This window comes from Cyanistes caeruleus, chromosome 3 (genome assembly GCF_971803275.1).
Source record: "Cyanistes caeruleus chromosome 3, bCyaCae1.hap1.1, whole genome shotgun sequence".
Classification (NCBI taxonomy): domain Eukaryota; kingdom Metazoa; phylum Chordata; class Aves; order Passeriformes; family Paridae; genus Cyanistes; species Cyanistes caeruleus.
The window spans coordinates 15,219-33,310 of record NC_141703.1 but is presented as its reverse complement, the minus strand read 5'-3'; the positions used below and the strand labels follow the sequence as shown (position 1 = coordinate 33,310).

General features: G+C 48.8%; 2 long non-coding RNA genes across 7 annotated transcripts; one reads left to right on the top strand and one right to left on the bottom strand.

Annotated features, from left to right (window-relative positions):
* The first annotated feature begins 623 nt into the window (after positions 1-623).
* Positions 624-16,609, top strand: LOC147653850 (uncharacterized). Of its 4 annotated transcripts, XR_015284003.1 has the most exons (5): positions 624-770; positions 1,494-1,623; positions 2,281-3,522; positions 4,481-4,880; positions 12,521-16,609. It is a non-coding gene; the product is annotated as an uncharacterized LOC147653850 (long non-coding RNA). The 4 variants fall into 4 exon arrangements; XR_015284004.1 differs by lacking the exons at positions 624-770; positions 1,494-1,623; positions 2,281-3,522; positions 4,481-4,880 and adding an exon at positions 6,868-7,757 and having other exon boundaries at positions 12,521-13,297; positions 15,540-16,310; XR_015284002.1 differs by lacking the exons at positions 624-770; positions 1,494-1,623; positions 2,281-3,522; positions 4,481-4,880 and adding an exon at positions 6,506-7,647.
* Positions 12,492-17,239, bottom strand: LOC147653849 (uncharacterized). 3 transcript variants are annotated; one of them, XR_015283998.1, is made up of 4 exons: positions 16,849-17,239; positions 16,391-16,544; positions 14,161-14,262; positions 12,492-12,723 (listed from the first exon to the last, which is right to left on the bottom strand). It is a non-coding gene; the product is annotated as an uncharacterized LOC147653849 (long non-coding RNA). The 3 variants fall into 3 exon arrangements; XR_015283999.1 differs by having other exon boundaries at positions 16,391-16,466; XR_015284000.1 differs by lacking the exon at positions 14,161-14,262.
* Between the last annotated feature and the right edge of the window lie 853 nt (positions 17,240-18,092).

The window sequence follows — 18,092 nt, the reverse complement described above, 5'->3', positions numbered from 1 at the left end:
GACCCTGCGAGCACCCCTGGCTCTGCCTAACTGAGCACCTCGCGCTCCCATGGGCCGCAGCCTCAAAGCTTCCGCTAATCCCGGTGGATTGGTTCTAGGTTATGGTTCTAGGTCAGGGTTCTAGGTCAGGGTTCTAGGTTATGGTTCTAGGTCAGGGTTCTAGGTCAGGGTTCTAGGTTAGGGTTCTAGGTCAGGGTTCTAGGTCAGGGTTCTAGGTGGCCAATCACAGCCGCCCTTTGAATCCAGGCGCGGTCCCGCCAAGCTCAGCCCGCTCAGTCGTGGCCCGTTCCCGCTCCCCCGTTTTGCTGGGGTGCCGCTCCGGCCGCTGTCGCTTTGGGAGCCGGCGGAGCCGAGCTGCCGCAGCCCCAAGAGGTGCTGTTGGGTCCCGGGAAGGGTGGGCGGGGGCTCCTCGTTCAGGTCCCGGCCGTAACTTCACCCAAAGAAACGGGGAGAAGGGGGGGAGCGGGCGGGATCGCGGGAGCGGGGCCTGAGGGGACAGCGGGGGGTCGCGAAGGCGAGCGCGGCGGGAACGGGCGGGCTGGGATTGGCGGGCCCGGCGCTGCCTCGGGCTGTGATTGGCTGGGCTGGCCGGTGTGGGCTATAAATAGCGTGAGCTGGAGGGGTGCGGGCCTTAGTTCGGCGGCGAGCGGTGGAGAGGCGGCGGCGGAGAGGCGGCGGCGGGCGGCAGCGGCGAGCGGCGGCGTGAGCGATCCAGGGAGCGCCGGTGCGCCAGGACGGGAGCCCTGTGCTCACTGAACTGGGGAGCGCCGGTGAGGTCGGGCGCCATGCCCGCGTCTGCTGGGGCCAGCATCTGGGGGCCGGCGGTGTCCTGGGGCGGTGGGGCCGGTCGTGGCCACTTCTTTCTGCCACGTCCTGGGCTTTTCAGGCGGCCGGAGGCGGGTGCGGGGTCTGGAGTGGCACAGGGAGACGAGCTGTTGTTTCTGCGGGACAGAGAGGAGCTGTTTTGTAGTTTCTGGATTGAAGATAATGTTTAAAATATCGAGAATAAAGCTGGGTTTTTTTCGTTTTTATTATTTTAGTTTGATTTTATTTAAAATAATAACGATTTTCTTTATTACATTGCTTTATTTTGCTCGTTTTATTAAAATAATAAAATTATTATTAATTATAATTACTTTTAACAAGATATTTTGTTATCCTTATATGTATTAGTTTAACGAAGTATTAATAAATCATGATTAAATATTATCTACTATTATTAAATACTATTTGTTAATCATTATATAATTAAATATTTTTTATTTATTAGATTGTTATCATTTACTAATTATAATTTAATACTATTAAATATTAATTATCATTAATTATTTAATTAAATACTTATTATTTATTCGTTAGCTAATACTTATTAATTTTCATTTATTGATTATTAATTAAATATTTATTATTATTTATTAATTATTAAGTAAATATTGATTAATTATTTATTAGCTCGTTATTATTTATTATTAAATTATTAATTCAAACTCTAGGTGATTTCCAGGAGCAAAAAAAAGGTGATAGTCAAGGTGCTTGTGAACTGGTGTTAAAAGACAAATTCTTCATTGTCAATCCAGCTACCATCCTTGTTCAGTTAAACTCTGCAACAGATCTCCCACAAAGGTAATTTTCTGCTTCTCTGGCTTAATTCTATTCATCTTTTAGAGAGTAATTAGCACTGCTTGGTGTTCTTTTAAGCCCAACTAATTGCACCTTGTTTTAGGAGAGAAAGTTAATGCCTCTCCATGTAGGTTGGTGCAGCAATTTATGATGAGAGCTGGGACCAGGCAGAGGTGTCGACCAGGGGCACCATTGCTGCTGCTGCTGCTGCCGCCGCCGCCACCAGAAGCATGGTGCTTGCTCCATTGCAAAGGTTTCCCAGTTTTAATTTGAGCTGTTTTCTGGATGCTGTGGCTAGCAGCAGTGAGCCCACATTGCCAGCGGCTGCCTCTGCTACTCAGCAATGGTCAGAGGGTTGCAGGACAGACTTGATTGCGCCTGGAAGTGTGTGGCAGCAGAAGGGTGCCCACAGCACACCATGGTCACATGGTTATAGAGTCATAGGGGATGGTGACAGGGCCACCACCTGCCACACAGTCAGAGGGGCGCAGCCAGGACCAGCTCTAGTGCCACCAGGGAGGCAGAAGGGGCTGGATGTGGCTGTGAGGCAGTGGTGTGACCCTTACAGGGAAGTCCTCCTCTGGGATAGTCACTTTGTAGTGATATCTGTAGGTCAAGACTCCTGCTACAGTAGCATTTACCAAATTGTTCTTTGCTCAGTTGTGTCCTGCTGTTGCTGCTTCTGAAGGATCATGGAATCACAGAATGGTTTGAGTTGGAAGTGACTTTAAAGCTCATCTCATTCCACCCTTGCCATGAGGAGGGACACCTTCACTAGACCAGGTTGCTTCGTCCTGGCCTTGAATACTTCTAGGGATGGAGCACTTCCACGATGGCTGTTTGACTTCCTTTCCCTGTAATGGCAAATGCCTTTGCTGGGGTTCCTCTGCTGAAATCACACCCTGACCAAATGTAACACCAACAAAAATCTGGACTTGTGCCAGACTGCCATCATCAGAGCTCAGCCAGCAAACAGTGCTCAGCAAAAGGCAAGTAGATATTGTGTTTGGAGGCCTCATTTATGGAGCTGCTGATGAGGCATCAGTGACTTTGATAATGTCAAGGACTAGAAAGCAAATGCTTCCACGATAAATCTTGTCTACTTTGAAAGTAGGTTATACTTTGAAAGCGCTTTCGTTCTTAGGAATTTAATATTTCTATGTCAATTGTAAGACAAGTAATTGGATGGGGAGAAGGTTGTTACCGGAACCTGAGATCAAAGGCAGGATTTGAAATGATGTGCAGGTGGGTGTCTTTGTTCACTGCAAATGTGACTCTGGAGGTTTTGCAGGCACCACTTGTGTTTGAAATCATGGAAGCACATATTCTGAGGTGGAAGGGATCTGCATGGATCAACTCCTGGCCCTGCACAGAACACCAAAATCCACCCTGTGCCTGAGAGCATTGTCCAGATGCTTCTTGAGCTCTAGCAGCCTTGGGGCCATGACCATTCCCTGGGGACCCTGTTCAAGTGCTCAACCACCTGCTGTGGGAATACCCTTTACCTAATATCCAGGCTAAACCTCTCTGCACGCATGGCAGAGAAGACCACTGTCCCAGCACCTGCCATGCCCAGGGTACTCATCCACAGACTGGTGTGTCCATGGAGGGAGGGGCTCCAGACCTGGGCTTAATCCTCCCTGGGAGCAATGCTTTCCCTTCCATGAGAGCGGGTTGTTTTAATCGCACTAAGCAGTTTATATTGAGGTTATCGAAAACTCTTTCTGCCCATGCTGGGAGATACTTGGGTTGTTTCTAGAAAAAACTCTGCCTCCTCCTGCCCTCACTCACCCCTTCCTCTCTAGGGAAGGAGTTTTCCACATCCCATATGCAACATTTCCCTGATCTGTCCCTTTCCAAATTGCAAGCTGCACAACTGTGAGCTGGCATCAAGACTCTGAGGTAAGCACAAACTGCCTGAATCCGAGCCCTCCCTGTGGGGTTGCAACCCCAGAGCCCCTGGACATGGAGCATAGCTGCAACATCATGGCTGTGGATTTCCCTGAAAGGATGAAGCAGCACGGTGGAAGTCCCGGGGCACTGTCTGAGGAATTGCCCTCCCTGTGCCGTGCTCTCACCTGGGGACAGCAAGAATTGTACAGCCCTGTCCCAGAGCTCTATGCCCAGCCTGCCTGAGCAGTGAGCAAAATGGGATCAGTTTAATTATAATTTGATATTCCAGCCTTAAACTTTCTGTAAACCAGTGGCTGCTGGACAGGTGAGCTGGACTCCTGTGCCTAATGTAGATTGATAGCAGATCAGCTTTTCTGTCTCAATTTGCTTATGACCTAGAGAATTAGCAGAGAGGATCTGTTATCCTGCCAGTGCACTAATGGCTTTGGCAAGAGAAGAGCTCCCGAGGGAAGCAGCGGTATTTGCTAACCTTTCCGCAATTTGCTTTACATAATAACACACTCCTCCAAACGTCCACAGCGTGACTGGCCATTCCCCTTCGCCTGCACGTGCCTTGATACTTCACTTTTTAAATTTCACAACTAGTGCACAGTAAGAAAAGGTGCTGAATGCCTCATGTCATTCATCTTCCCTCTCCCTTCAGAGGCTATTCTTAGCCATGCCATCGGTTTAGCAATTCAGAGGGAAGTACTTTTCCTTTTCAAGGTCTCTAAAGATTTCCTATTTCTCTATGTCCAGCTAGAAAAGAAAAACAATCTGAATCTGCCTGCCAATCTGCCCTTCAGCTCACTGGTTTTCTCCAAAATGTCTTGCAAGGCTGGGAGCATAGCAGAAACCCTCTCTGGGGGCACTTCTAAAGGCAGTAGGACAACTGAGCACACAGTGTGCTGAGGATCAGGCAGGACACTCCAATGACACACCATCCTAATGAGCGTCTGAAAATTAGTTTTTCAGGAACAGGCAATGGGAGTGGAAGCAGGAGCCCAAAAGGGGGAATGAAATTGCTAGTGGTGAACCAGAGAAAATGCAAGTTAATTCTCCTTCTCCACATACCATTGTGGAGTGGGAATTGCAGCCTGTCTACTGAGAAGCAGAGATCAGCACATCTCCTTTGCTTGGAAATGGCTTTGCCTAATATCCCAGTGCCCACGGACTGAGCTCAGTGCCCTGTGAGGAGGCACATGCTGCAGGAGGTAGCTGCTTGGACCCTGTGGCTGTGGGATCTTCTGCCCCAAGCACTGTCAGACTCATTCGTGGAAGGGGCACAGCTGATAGGCCTTTCTCAGACCTGGTCCATGGCAAGCATTTCTCCAGGGATGCAGCAGTCACAGCTGTGCCTCACCCAGGTAGGACAAAACAATGGAAAACTGATCAACTAACTAAATTAATTAACTAATTAAAATTAACTGAGTACACATGCACCAGCCCAGTCTCCTTCTCTTCCCACTCGCAAGCAACTCTCCCCTACATGCAGTACTCAGGGGTGGGAGCTATACAACTGGGGATGATAAATGCAGTTAGTCCAAGCTGCCACCATCACTTCATGTGACAGGTATGTTCAGACACTGTTCTCAGCCCTATAGTCTCCCTGCACACCCACCACCCACCATGCCCTCCCCAGGAATCACATAATTCCTCACCCTGACAGCCCAGTCCAAGTGCCAGCAGCTGCAGCTATTGTTGTTACATGCTGCCATTTATGAGTGTTTTTATTTCAGATTATTACGATTTTTTATTTTATTTTATTTAGATTATTTTATTCAGATAATTATATTAATTATTCAGTTTATTATTATTATTCAGATTCTTGACGTTAAAAGCCCATAATTAAGATAATTAAAACAAAGACATTTGCCTTGTAATCAGCATATATTTCAATAAGAGGTTTTAATTTACAGGTGAAAGTTCTGAGCTTCTTATTTAATGTTATCTATATTGACAACATGCTATATAGATCTGATTGTTTAGGATGTTTATGATACTCCTTTATTTTTAAATCCTTTTTCAATTTGATGAACACACATCAAACCTCCAGGACATGAGAGAGAGTAGCTCCTCAGGGAAGCCAGGTAGACCTGTGTTAGTGGTTGCTGGGATTGCCATGGGGAGGCACTATACAGAGCCACAGCTTGGTCGAGGCACTGCAGTGATTCTGGAATCATGCAGTACAGAACTGGAAGGTATCCACAAGAATCACTGAGTTTAACTCCTGGCCCTGCACAGGACAATTTCCAAAATCCCACCATCTGCTTGAGAGCATTTTCCAAATGCTTCTTTGACTTCGGGTCGGCTCGGGTAGGGTCGGCTCGGGTCGGCGCGGCTCGGGTCGCCTCGGGTAGACATTCGAGTAGGCCCGGCTCGGGTAGACATTCGAGTAGGCCCGGCTCGGGTAGACATCCGAGTAGGCCCGGCTCGGGTAGACATCCGAGTAGGCCCGGCTCGGGTAGACATCCGAGTAGGCCCGGCTCGGGTAGACATCCGAGTAGGCCCGGCTCGGGTAGACATCCGAGTAGGCCCGGCTCGGGTAGACATCCGAGTAGGCCCGGCTCGGGTAGACATCCGAGTAGGCCCGGCTCGGGTAGACATCCGAGTAGGCCCGGCTCGGGTAGACATCCGAGTAGGCCCGGCTCGGGTAGACATCCGAGTAGGCCCGGCTCGGGTAGACATCCGAGTAGGCACGGCTCGGGTAGAGACCCGAGTAGGCACGGCTCGGGTAGAGGCGGGTCGGCTCTGGTCTGCTCGGCCCGCCCGGCCCCGCACGGGCCCGCGTTCCCGCTCTGCCTCCGGTACAGTCCCGCACGGCTCCGTACAGGCCATCACGGCACGGTACAGCCCATCACGGTACGGCCCCGCTCGGGGCGGTGCCCGGAGCCGCGCGGCGGGGCCGGGACAGAACTGGAGAAGGGAGCGGGACCGGGCAGAGGCCGAGAGAGGTGCGGGGTCCGGGGGAGCGGAGCGGGGACAGCCGGGGACGGGGGGATACTGGTGGGGAGGGGGGCCCGAGCTGGGATCTGGGGGAACTGAGGTCTGGGTTACTGGTTGTGGTGGGGTCTAAGTTACTGGTGGAGTCCGGAGAAACAGGGCTTCGTGGTTACTGCTGGGGCTTGGGGGAACTGGGGTCAGGGTTTCCTTGTCGGGTTTGGAGGGACTGAGATCTGCGTTCCTAATGGGGTGTGGGGTTACTGCCTCTGGTCAGGTATGGGCTTAAAGTTGGGGTTACTGGGGTGTGGGGTCAGTGCAAGGGTGGGGGAATGGGGCATAGGGTGGGTGGCCCAGCTGGGCTGCTGGGTGGGATGCAGTGCGACAGGGTGGGGTGGACGTGCCTGGGCTGGGGGTCCCTGGGTGTGGTGAGGGTGGGTCAGCTGCACTTTCGTTGATGCGGGTTGTCATCCCTTGACGGTGGCCTTGGGCTGTGGGTCCAAAGTTGCCTGGTCTCCCAGGCAGTGTCTGACCTGGGATGGGAGCCTGGGGGCTGCTGCCCCATCCCACATCCATCCCCACAGCCCCTGCTCCAGCAGTGTCCCCATGGACAGCCTTGCTTATGGAGTGGCCGCTCTGTGTTTTCTTCAGAAAAAGGAAAAAAAGTTCCCTTTCTTTACTGCTTAGCTCATTCTTAAACATTTATATTAGGGGGGTTTGCGGGGAGGGGAAATAATTGTGTAATGTCTTAGGAGCAGGGGAGCATTCCAAAAGCATGACTGCGGGGCCTTTTCCAGCACTAGCACTCTGGCAGCCACGTCTCTCAGTGGCCGCCAACCTCCCTAAACCCAGCCCCAGCCTTCCCACCCCTCCGGGAGAACGGGACTGTGATCCCTGGCTTGCATCTGTGTGGAGTGGGCTGCGAGCAGGGGCTTGGCTGAGCCCCCTCAAGCTAATATCCCTGGGAAAGTGTTCCAGTTGGGAAACTGGACACTAGAGGCAGTGGTGTGGCTGGCTGCGTATCATGGGGACTAGTTGCGTTTTGTTTCTATTTTGCCAAGTGCTTTTGGTGTCCAAACAGTTTCAGTTTATGTCCAGCTCCTCCTCCTCAGCTCAGGTAGACACTGCATGAGATTTTATGGACTTCTGCTTGAATCCAGGTTCCTGACAGCTACAGCTTCTCCAGGGAAATATGTAAGTGAAAATAAGCCAAGTCACTATCTTGCTACAGGTTATCAGGAACCTTTAACCAGGGTTACCTTCCGACTTGCTGTTTGCACTGGAGAGGCGCACTGACATGAAAAGTAAGGATTTGTATTAGCAAATAGTGATCGGTGCTGGGGCAGGCAGGCGTTGCACAAGTACAGGCATCTGCTGATATTGTGGCATGTTGTTGGGAGCTTTCAACAAGACATTTGCGCTACCGTGAGGCTGGGAAGGTTGTCACTACTGCAGGAGGTAAAATAAGAACATGGTATGATGTCCTTTGGAAAAAGAGGTAAGGGCAGGCAGCTTTTCCCACACTGCTCAAACACTTGTGGTTTGACCTTTGTTTAGGCTTTCAAATTCTTCTGTTCCAAGTCCCTTTCTCTGTTTTGCTTGTGGATGTTTTCTGGGGGATTTAGCAATGAAAACGATCCACCCCGGACACTTTGCTCCAGGTCTAGGTCTGGGAAGTTGCCCTTTTCCACTGGAGTGTGTGTTAAGCCCAGCCTGCCTGGTTGTGCACAAATATCTCCAAAACTATGGGAAAGGTCTAAACTTGTGCACTGCGTTGAGCTCCTACTTTGACAATCGCTTGTCATTTGGATATAGCAGGTCTGGAGGTCTGAGGAAGGTTTCAGGCAGCTCTCAGTGGTAAATACAGACATTTTCCTTGGTCTTTGCTTCTGGCAGCAGAGGGATCGCAGGTGAGCCAGGAGCAGTGGGCAGCGGTGGTGTGGGTGGGCGTGGGTCAACCCTGGGTGTCGGCGAGGGCTGCTGGCCAGGGTGAGGGCTGCTCTGTGCTGCACAAACTGCACAGCTCGGCCAGCCTGGGGGCTGGATGAGCATGAAATTACAGGTGCTGCTTTGCCAAAGCCAGCGCCACTTGGATGGTCTTGCTGCAATCCCAAGCTCTGCCCTGCCCTTTGTATTTCCCCTCAGCACAGCCGTTTGCTTCCAGCCCTTTTTGGAAATGTTTTCTGCCATTCAGCCTTAATGATTCCATGACTCTGTAGTAAGAGTCCCTCCGGTGCTTGCAACAGTGGCTGAGACACTTGTCCTGTACAACCTTGGCCATGGCTTAGGTATGTCAGCAAATGAAATTCCCCTCAGTGGATATCCCTGTGGGGTTTAATTTGGAAGTTTCCTTACTTTATCATTGTACCAGTGAGTCCAAACTGCTAAAACTATTTCTGTAGTGGAACTGCCCCACAGCACTGGGGGTATCCCTGTGGGCAGTGTCCCTGCCAAGGGGCTGCTCCCAGCACAGCTCTTTGCCCCCCCAGCCCTGCCCAGAGTCAGAGCTGTGCCTCTGGCCAGGGCTGTGATCCCTGGTGTGACTGGTCTGACTGGGGTGGGGCCGTCAGCAGTGCTTGGGAATTTCTGCTTTGGAGCAAAACCCCTCTGTTACCTCTAGGAAGTTGAGTCTGGCCAAGGAGGTTCATTGAAAGATTCCTGCCCCTGGTTGGAGTCCTTCAAAGCACTGACATCTTTGTCTGCTATTCCTGAGTCCCCATAGCGCAGACACTGGATGATGGACACATCCTGCTGCTGGAGGAATCACTGAGTTCAACTCCTGGCCCTGCACAGGACAATTCCCAAAATCCCACCATCTGCTTGAGAGCATTTTCCAAATGCTTCTTTGACTTCTGTCAGGCTTCAGGCTGTGACCACTTCCCTGGGGAGCCAGTTCCAGAGTCCGTGATACTCTACAGCATGAGTTTGGGTGGCCTCAGACCTCTCCAAAACACTCAAAAGAGAGATTCTGGCTCTGGGAAATTATTTCTCACTCTACTGTGTCAGAGGCTGTTGAAAATAGCTGCTGTCAGTATCCAGGAGTTCCTGTGTGTCAGCAGTGGGGTGAGAGATTGTAAGGGGCTGGCTGTTCACCTTGCCAAAGGAGCTGGAGTATCTCTGATGTTCTCTGATTTGCTCTCCATCCCTGGTTCCTGGGGCAGCCTCACAGGCAGCTATCCTTCCTCTGTTCCAACAGGGGCAGGGTACTCCTGGCTGCTTGTGCCTCCATTCCATCTGTGCCTCCATCCTGCCCATGCCCTCATCCTGCCCATGTCTCCATACCGCCAAACATGGTCTTACAGAACAGGCAGCAGCAACAGCAGACCTTGCACCTCCTCTACACCTATTTTCCACCCAGCAATATCTTTTGGAAGGTTTTTCACAGTGACATTGTCCCTGTGAATGTTGGTGTCAGCCCAGTAGCAGGCACGCAGTTCCACTTACCAGGACAGTGCCTGCAGCCAGACTTCTGCCAAGGAGAGGGATGGGGAGGGTGGTGTCACCGATGTCCCTGTGCTGGCTGCTGGGTAACAAGTATCTGCTCTGTTCACCTGACAGTGCTCCAGAATACAATGCACCTTCCCTCAGCTGCAGCTGGCAGCCCTTCATTTCTCAGGCTTAAAAATAGTCACAGGCATTATAAACAGCCCTGCATGGAACACAACAGAAAACTTGTTTTTCATCCTCTCCATGTTCCTTGTGGGAACAAATGCTCTTATCTCCCTTCTGTGCTTGGTTGACTTCTCTGTGCAGGACAGAGACGTGGAATATACAGCACATCCAGCACCATGCCTTGTATAGAGGAAATTATCTGTTTGTTTATTTCTGCTTCTATGATGTTCCAAGTTCTTCAGCGGAACCAGGATGAAGCAGCAGCCACTGGGGAATCATTTGGAGACTGGTGCCCACCAGCCTCTGAGCTTTCAAAAAAAATCTGCTCACAGACTTTGGCTCTTTCTCAAGAGCGCCTTCCAAATCCAAGGGCTGTATGGCATACTCACATTAATGAACACTTGCACGTTAACAGTTATGAAGTTTTTACCTTCTGCTAAAAAGGTATGAATTATGCATCAGGGAAATACATGAGTTAGCGGTGTGTAAAGAGCTTGGAGCGGCCCACGGATCCCGTGTGTGGAGGCGCCACAAGCCCTGGGGTTTTCCTATCTCTGCCAGACCCATTCTGGCTGTCGGCAAGTCAGCGCACGGGCTCCCGTCCCAGTTTGGTGCATGCCCAAAGGCTGGCCTGGGAAGTCTGTGAGCATGTCTGGCTCTGCTCTCCCTGGGAAAGACACAGCTGCTGCTGCTGGCCCTGCCCTTGATATGCCACCAGCTTCACCACATTGGATTTTCCCCACAGAGTGAAAATAATGAAAACCAGAGCCACGTCATTTTGTGGTAATAAGGCATTTTCTGCAATCCTTCACAGCCTGCCCTTCACTGCCACAGGGACAAGCTCTCAGTGGTGCCTTTAAGCCTGGCAGTAGGTTTGGTTTTTGGGAACCGCCACGTATGTTTGCTTCCCGGGGTGGGGAGGGCCCATTGGAGGTTTTCTCCCAAATTTACCCTAAACCATGACAGGGGACCTGACTACATCGGGCTGGGTGTTCATCGCAATCGTGTGCTGCAGCTATGGCAACATTGCCTTCCCAACCTCGTTCCCTAAATTAGCTGCTATTTAGGCTTTGTTTATAGCTCTGATTAACAAACGGAGTGTTGCATGTAAAGGTTCTTATTTATTATTTGGCAGATGGGGATCTGTTAAATTCCAGTTGGAAATGAGTTGTGGGAAGATCAGGGTCTTTGCAGAAACTTCCTTCTAAAACAATGGAACAGGACCAGGGACATGGAACTCACGCACCTATGGCACTGCCCTGGGAATGAAGGACAGCAAAAATTAACTTCATAGAATCATAAAATGGTTTGGATTGGAAGGGCCCTTAAAGCTCATTATCTCAGCCCTGCCGTGGGCAGGGACTCCTTTCCCAGGCCAGGTTGCTCAGCACCATACAGGATTCTGTGCCACAGCTCCCAGGTCCTGTTGTGCCACTCATGCCCTTGATGGTCTCCTGCTTTATGTATGCAGCAAATCTTGTAAGATTTCCTGTCTTTTTTCTCTTCCTTCTCTCCATGCACAGTCCATGAACAGCCGCCTCTCTGCCTGCTGCTCTGTATGGAATTTTTACAGGTGTAATGTACATTTTGACAAGGATTGTGAAGGCCCGAGGGCAACAGAGATATTAATTGCACACTGAATATTCCACTCATTACTAGGACAAAGCTTCCCATTAAATAATTCACAAGTGGAAGACATGCTGAGGAAACTACCTCTCCAGAATAGTGTCCAGGCTCCCATGAGCTGAAGGAGAGAGTTGCAAACAAGCAACAGGCAAACAGTTTGACATAGTTTTATTTTCTCCCAGTACCACTATGATCTATAAGCCATAACAGGCAGATCTTTCCAAAGAAGCTGTAAGAACTCGTTAATATTCATGCTTTTAAATAACAAGGCAGCAACGGCTCAGCAGCGATTATACCCAGTAAGTTTTGATGCACTCAGCTCACATCCCTAGAGGCTCCAGCTCTATCAGCTGGGCTGCTAGGTGAAGGACAAGATGCTCTGCTCCTCTTGTCTTGCTCTGGCTTGTCTCCCACCAATCTAGCAGCTGCTGTTTTCCATCAGTCTGCATCTCTCAGCTAGTGGCTGTGCTCTAGGTAAAACCCCACTGCTGTGTTTACCCATGCAAGCCAATCCTCGAAATCTGGCACCAGGCAGCATTCAACATGAACCTGCAGTTAATTACACCTTCTTGCTAAAATAATTGAGTAGCCTACATTCTGATTGCAGTAATTGCATCCTAATGAACTTACGTGTCAGCTTGTTTCACACAACTTTGGAATTCCATAATATATATAAATATATAAAAATATATATAAATACCAAGTTAAGTTCATAGTTCAATCTCGAGGCACCAGGAGTCCAGAACCAACCTCCTGAATGGAGAAGGCTGGACTTGATGTTCTTGGAGGTCTTTTCCAAATTTAATGATTCTATGATTCTATTCTATAGTCACTCCAGGAGCTCAGCTGGGGGACGGCTCTGATCCAGACCTTGTCAGGAACAGAGTTGGGCTTCGCTGGACAAACAGTGGGATGTGGCTCCAGTGCCAGACCAGTGCTGGGCACCCTCCTGCTCTCAGCCCCAGCTGCTGGAAAACACTGCTGATGTTCTGCCAGTCCATGGAAGGAGATCCTGAAGAGTCAGAGAAGAAACTACAAAACCATAAATTAACGTTGCTAACAGAAAAGTGTAATCCTATTGACTTCAGTGAGACTTAAAAGCAAACAGTTATGTTAACTATTAATTGTTATAACTAAGAAGATCAGATCAGAAGCCCAACCTGTGCTTTATGAAGAAAATTAAAGCTTCTACAAAAGTTACTAAAATGATGACATGCTCCCATTATGGCTCTTTACAGATCATTACTTATTGTCAATGTTGTTCAAGTTTGCTACCAAAATACAAATGATAGCTTTCTACAAAACTGTGCATGTTAGTTAACCTCATTAAATCCTAAAGGATTAGTCAGCTGTTCCTCAAAGTTATGTGGCTTGGAAAGTGATTTTCTAATATGCAAACTTCAAAGGAATTTTGAAATCCTGCAGCGTAAGCGAGACAGACAAATGTTAATCCACTGGAGTGCTGCTTAATGGCCTGTTTAATTTTTGTATTGCTTGGTCTCTGTAAGCAGCTGGACATGAAGGCTGCTTGCAATTCAGCTTCCTCTTGAACCACCCCACTCATGGAACATGGATTCCTCTTCCACATGGATGACAGTGCTTGCAGGTATGGCCATGTTCCCGTGTCTTTTCCCCAACCTACAGCTATGCACGGACACAAACCCACCTGGGGAGGGACTCCCCAAGCTCACTGGTGGGTGATCACAGACTCCACAAATGGTTTGGAAGGGACCTAAAAACTCATCTCATTCTAAACCCCCTGCCACGGGCAAGAACCTCTTACCACTATCCCAGGTTCAACCACGGGATTATCCACGTACAACCTGGACTTGGACACTTCCAGAGATGGGGCAGCCACAGCTTCTCTGGGCCGCCTGTGCCAGGGCCTCAGCACCCTCACAGGGAAGAACCACTTCCTAATACCTAACCTAATTGTTTCCTGTTTTAGTTAGTGTTAGGGAGTGCAGGGAGTTTGTGCCTGCCCAGTGTATCATGCAGAATTGGGAACCCACTATCACACAGGCTTGGTGGGGACTACTCTGACTCAAATAAATAATGCTATTAACTGTGAAGTAGTGAAGGAATAAAACACACTGCATTTTGAGAGCAAAGAACTGAAACCCACAAATTAATTAAGGTTCACAGCCCTCCTGTACAATACAGAGATAATTGCTCAGTTCACAGTTCATGTGGGATAAGAGGGAAAGGGATGTGGCACAGTGATAGCAGCTCTGTAATATAATAGAAGAAGCACAAGTGTCACTTCAGCCCCAAGAAGCTTCTCCTTCTTCCCCTGCATCTCCTGGGGCTCACAGGGGACTGGAGGAGCTGGGCTTGTGTACTCCAGTGCCGAGTAGAGTCCGGACAGAGATCCCTGGCTCTAGTCCCATCCCACTGCCTCTCCCCATTACGCCCTGCAGCATCAGCCACGTTCTGCCAGGACACTCAGATAAAGCTTGGGATCCTCACCCGTAAGCGTTGGAAGATGTTGCTGTAATGGAGACTGCCAGCAGTCAAGTCAGCAATCCAGGCTGAATAATGTACTCATCGCTGTGTTATCAGCTGGGAAACCTGTTAGTAGTAAAAATACATGAGAAGAAGAAAGGGCACATGAATGTTTAAAGGGACGAAAGCTTTCTCAAGGATGACACTTAGGCAGGCCCAGCATGAGTCTGGGTGTCAGACATATCAAAAGGCTGCTGTACGGAAGTATTTTGGTATGTCTGATATGCAGGGAGCACAGCTTTGCCTCAGGGATCTTATTTCATTCACCTGAAAATGAAAAGCATCACACCATACCCTGGAGACCAGTGAAAGATCCTGACATTGGACTCAAGGATCTCAAAAGTCTTTTCTAACCTAAATGATTCTCTCTTCTACCAAGTAAAGCAGCAGGATGAGAGGAAATGGCCTCAAGTTGCACCAGGGGAGGTTTACATGAGATACTAGGGAAAATTTCTTCACCAAAAGGGCTGTCCATCATTGGAACAGGCTGCCCAGGGCACTGGTGGAGTAACCATCCTTGGAGGGATTGAAAAAATGGGTGCACGTGGCACTCGAGGACAAGGATTAGCGGTGGCCTTGGCAATCCCGGGTTAATGGTTGGACTTGATGGTCATAAAGGTTTTTTCTGACCTAAAAGATGTCATGATTTTGTTTCCTGACTTTTATGTTAATAACAGATAGTGTCCAAACCCACAGGAGCCATCTAGAAACAGGATACGTGCTTGTTTCTTTCTTTTGTGAAAGTGGTTTTGAGGGCTGACAGTGAAAGATGAAGCACTGTGTACTCCCTCCCGTCATCCTTCAGTGAGGTTGAGCCCAGCAGTGGGACTTGAGAAGTGATATCTATAAAACAGATGCATCAGCAAAGAAAGAAAAGTCCCTGCTTTGTGAGAGGGAAATTAACTTTGATGTCTTAATTAGAAGTCAGAGGAAAGGCTGGTGCTGGAATGGTGAGCTTTGAAGATTATCATATTGTCATTATTCATTAATGATTACAAAAGAAGCTACCCCTAAATGATCATGGTGGAGTATAATAGTAAACCTATGAAGCCTCTAGTAGATACCATTTACTCCCAAACTGTCCCTTACTAATAACTTATTAACAAAACCCAGCAATATTAATCAGGTTTTGGCTACAGTGACACGTGTTGCCATATAAAAACTGCCAGGAGAAAAAAGAATCTAAAAAAACTCTTCCCTTGTGTTTAGAGCAATACTTTAATAACTGAATTATAACAGGACAAGAGTTCCAGAATTGTTAATGTCATAACGTAGCGGGAGGATTTTTATCTGGCTGGGAGGGAAAAAATAACAAAATAACGTAGAGAAAGGTGTCTCACCAGGGTTCTCAGAGGAGAAGTGACATCGGTACATAAGATCTGGTTCTCAGACTGCCTCTGCAATGTGCTGAAAACCATGGTGAAAGGGGGGACCCCGATCCAGAGCCGGACACGGTGCAGTAGGAAGACAACAACTTATTTCTCAGTGAACGCTCAGCTGTGGCACCTCTCGGCAGGAGTGTCGCGGAAGGCACAGAAAATAAGGAGACTTTTGCGCCTCAAGAGTGAGCAGCTCTGGGTGAGTTGCCAGCTACAGCCTGAACCCAAGGTAACTCTGAACCACAGGCATGTACTTTTCCCAAAGATCTGCCTCTATTGTAGCCACATCTGGGTGACCTCTGCCTTGAGGTAAACTGTTTTTCTGTCAGAGTGTGTTATTCTACTTCTTGAACTAAAATGTAAATTAACTTAAATGCTTTTAAAGGCTATCAAAGCACAGTGAGATAGTTCTGAGTGGAATTCTTCACAAGTACAGCTGACTGCTCAAACAGCTTTTAAGCAAAGATTTTGGGAATTCAAAAGGCTTTAAAGCAGCTCTGAACCACGGTCACCTGCTCGAAAATGGGTGAGACACTGACGCCGGGTTTGCCGTGCAGCGCAACACGTACGAATTCTCCTTGAGCGGAATATGACTGTGAACTATTTAATACTCTGAAGTAGCCTGTGTAGATATTGCCCCACGTTCTTCCCCAGAGGTTGGTTTACGTTGAGCTGTGTGCACTCGGCCTGACCACTGAGTACAGTGACAAATCCAGTCCTTTAATTCCAGATGAATTAGCCCCACTGAAATTATTTCCTTGCCTTCAACTCCTCTCTATTTTTCTATATGTTCATGTGACCTGATAATGTCTTACCTGTATGTGATTTCTCCTTCCGTAGACCTTGTATCCGTACTTCCCGTATCAGACTTAGCCACGTGGCCTCGGAATGCTACGTAACGGATGGATGTACCGGGTGTAAATGTTTATATATTGTACAGCACCTTTATACAGACTTCTGAGGTTCTGACTAGAGAGAGACATGTAAATTGCTCATTATTTTTTATATAGATACTAAAAACAAATTGCAGTTCATGGCCTGTTGGTTCTGCACTATCTAAACCACATTCTTGGTTGGCTTCCAGGGGTACAATCCACATTTTTACTCACAATCATGCTGCTCCTCTGGAAATTAAATGCAATTTATTATTGGAAGTCTTCGATCCCCCGTTCAAAAAACAAATGTTCAGCAAAAATGGTATAAAAATCATTAAGTCCTGTCAGCGGTAACAACTTTTTATTTGTATAGAAAATAGCTGTAAACAATTTAGTACCAGCTGTAGCTCTTGTATGGCTTTAGCGTCTGATGTCCCACACCAGTTCCTACCGGTTTCAGTGCTAGCCGCCAGGATTCGGTCCCATTAATCCAGTTTTTCTGGGCATGCCATAGGATGACATCTCTGATGAGGCCAGTGCATTCTGGGTTTTGTAGAATTCTACAAGAAGGAAAACTTCTGATACATACACTGAGAATATATTTTAAAATTTGAATGATTTTCTTTCTACCCACGTTGGTTTAAGGCTAAGGTTAGAGTTAGGGTTAAGATTAGGGTTCAGGGTTAAGGTTAGAGGGTTAGGAAAATTACGAATGGAGCAGGATTCCTCCCAGACCCAAGCCACCCCCAGCTACAACTCGGGTTGCCCTTGGAGTGCCAAACGTCTCTGACAAACCGACATCAGGAACCTGCAGAGGTGAGTTTTCTTTCCCACGGAAAAGGGGTGCCATTGACGTCCAGCGGCCGGGCGGCCGCGAGCGGGTTTCTGCGTCCCAAAATTACAAACGGAGCAGGATTCCTCCCGGACCCGAGCTGCCTCCATCCAGAACTCAGGCTGCCCTTGGACTGCCAAACGCCTCTGACAAACTGACAGTCGGGGAGGGAGGGCGAGAGGAGGGTTTTTTTACATTTTAAAAGGGCTGCCATTTGAGTCCAGGGGCCCAGTGGCTGGGAGCGGGCTTCTGCCTCCTAGAATTATGAACGGCGCAGGGTTCCTTCTGGACTCTAGCCCTCCCCACCTCGAACTCGGGCTGCCCTCGATGTTATAAACACTTCTGACAAATCAACATCACCAAAATTGTGTCGTGAGTTTTCTAGTGCAGGATTTTCCTCAGACCAAACCTCCAGCGTGTATTCATGAGTCTAACCTCAGCAACTTCACCGGACCTGGAAAATCACCTTTGGATCAGCAGCATGGGACCCAACCCACGGCACCACAACCGGCCCCTTACCAAAGCCTACCTCTGCAGTCCTAAAACTCTACATTTTCACAGGGCGTCCCCTCTGACTGACCTTAAAATATGTTGAAGTATCCTAAAATAGCTCTGAAATAGCTAAAGAATTAGCTATTCTTAAAGAATAGCCTGAAGAACTATTAAAGTTAAACCCGCGGTCCCCCCTTCCCCCGCCGACACCGTGGTTCCCGGCTCCGCCACCCCGCCCGCGCTCGGCATCGCGGTTCCCGCAGCTCAGCTCCCCTACACCCCCTCCGCGCCGTCCGCGCCGCCTTGGTGCCCCGCGGG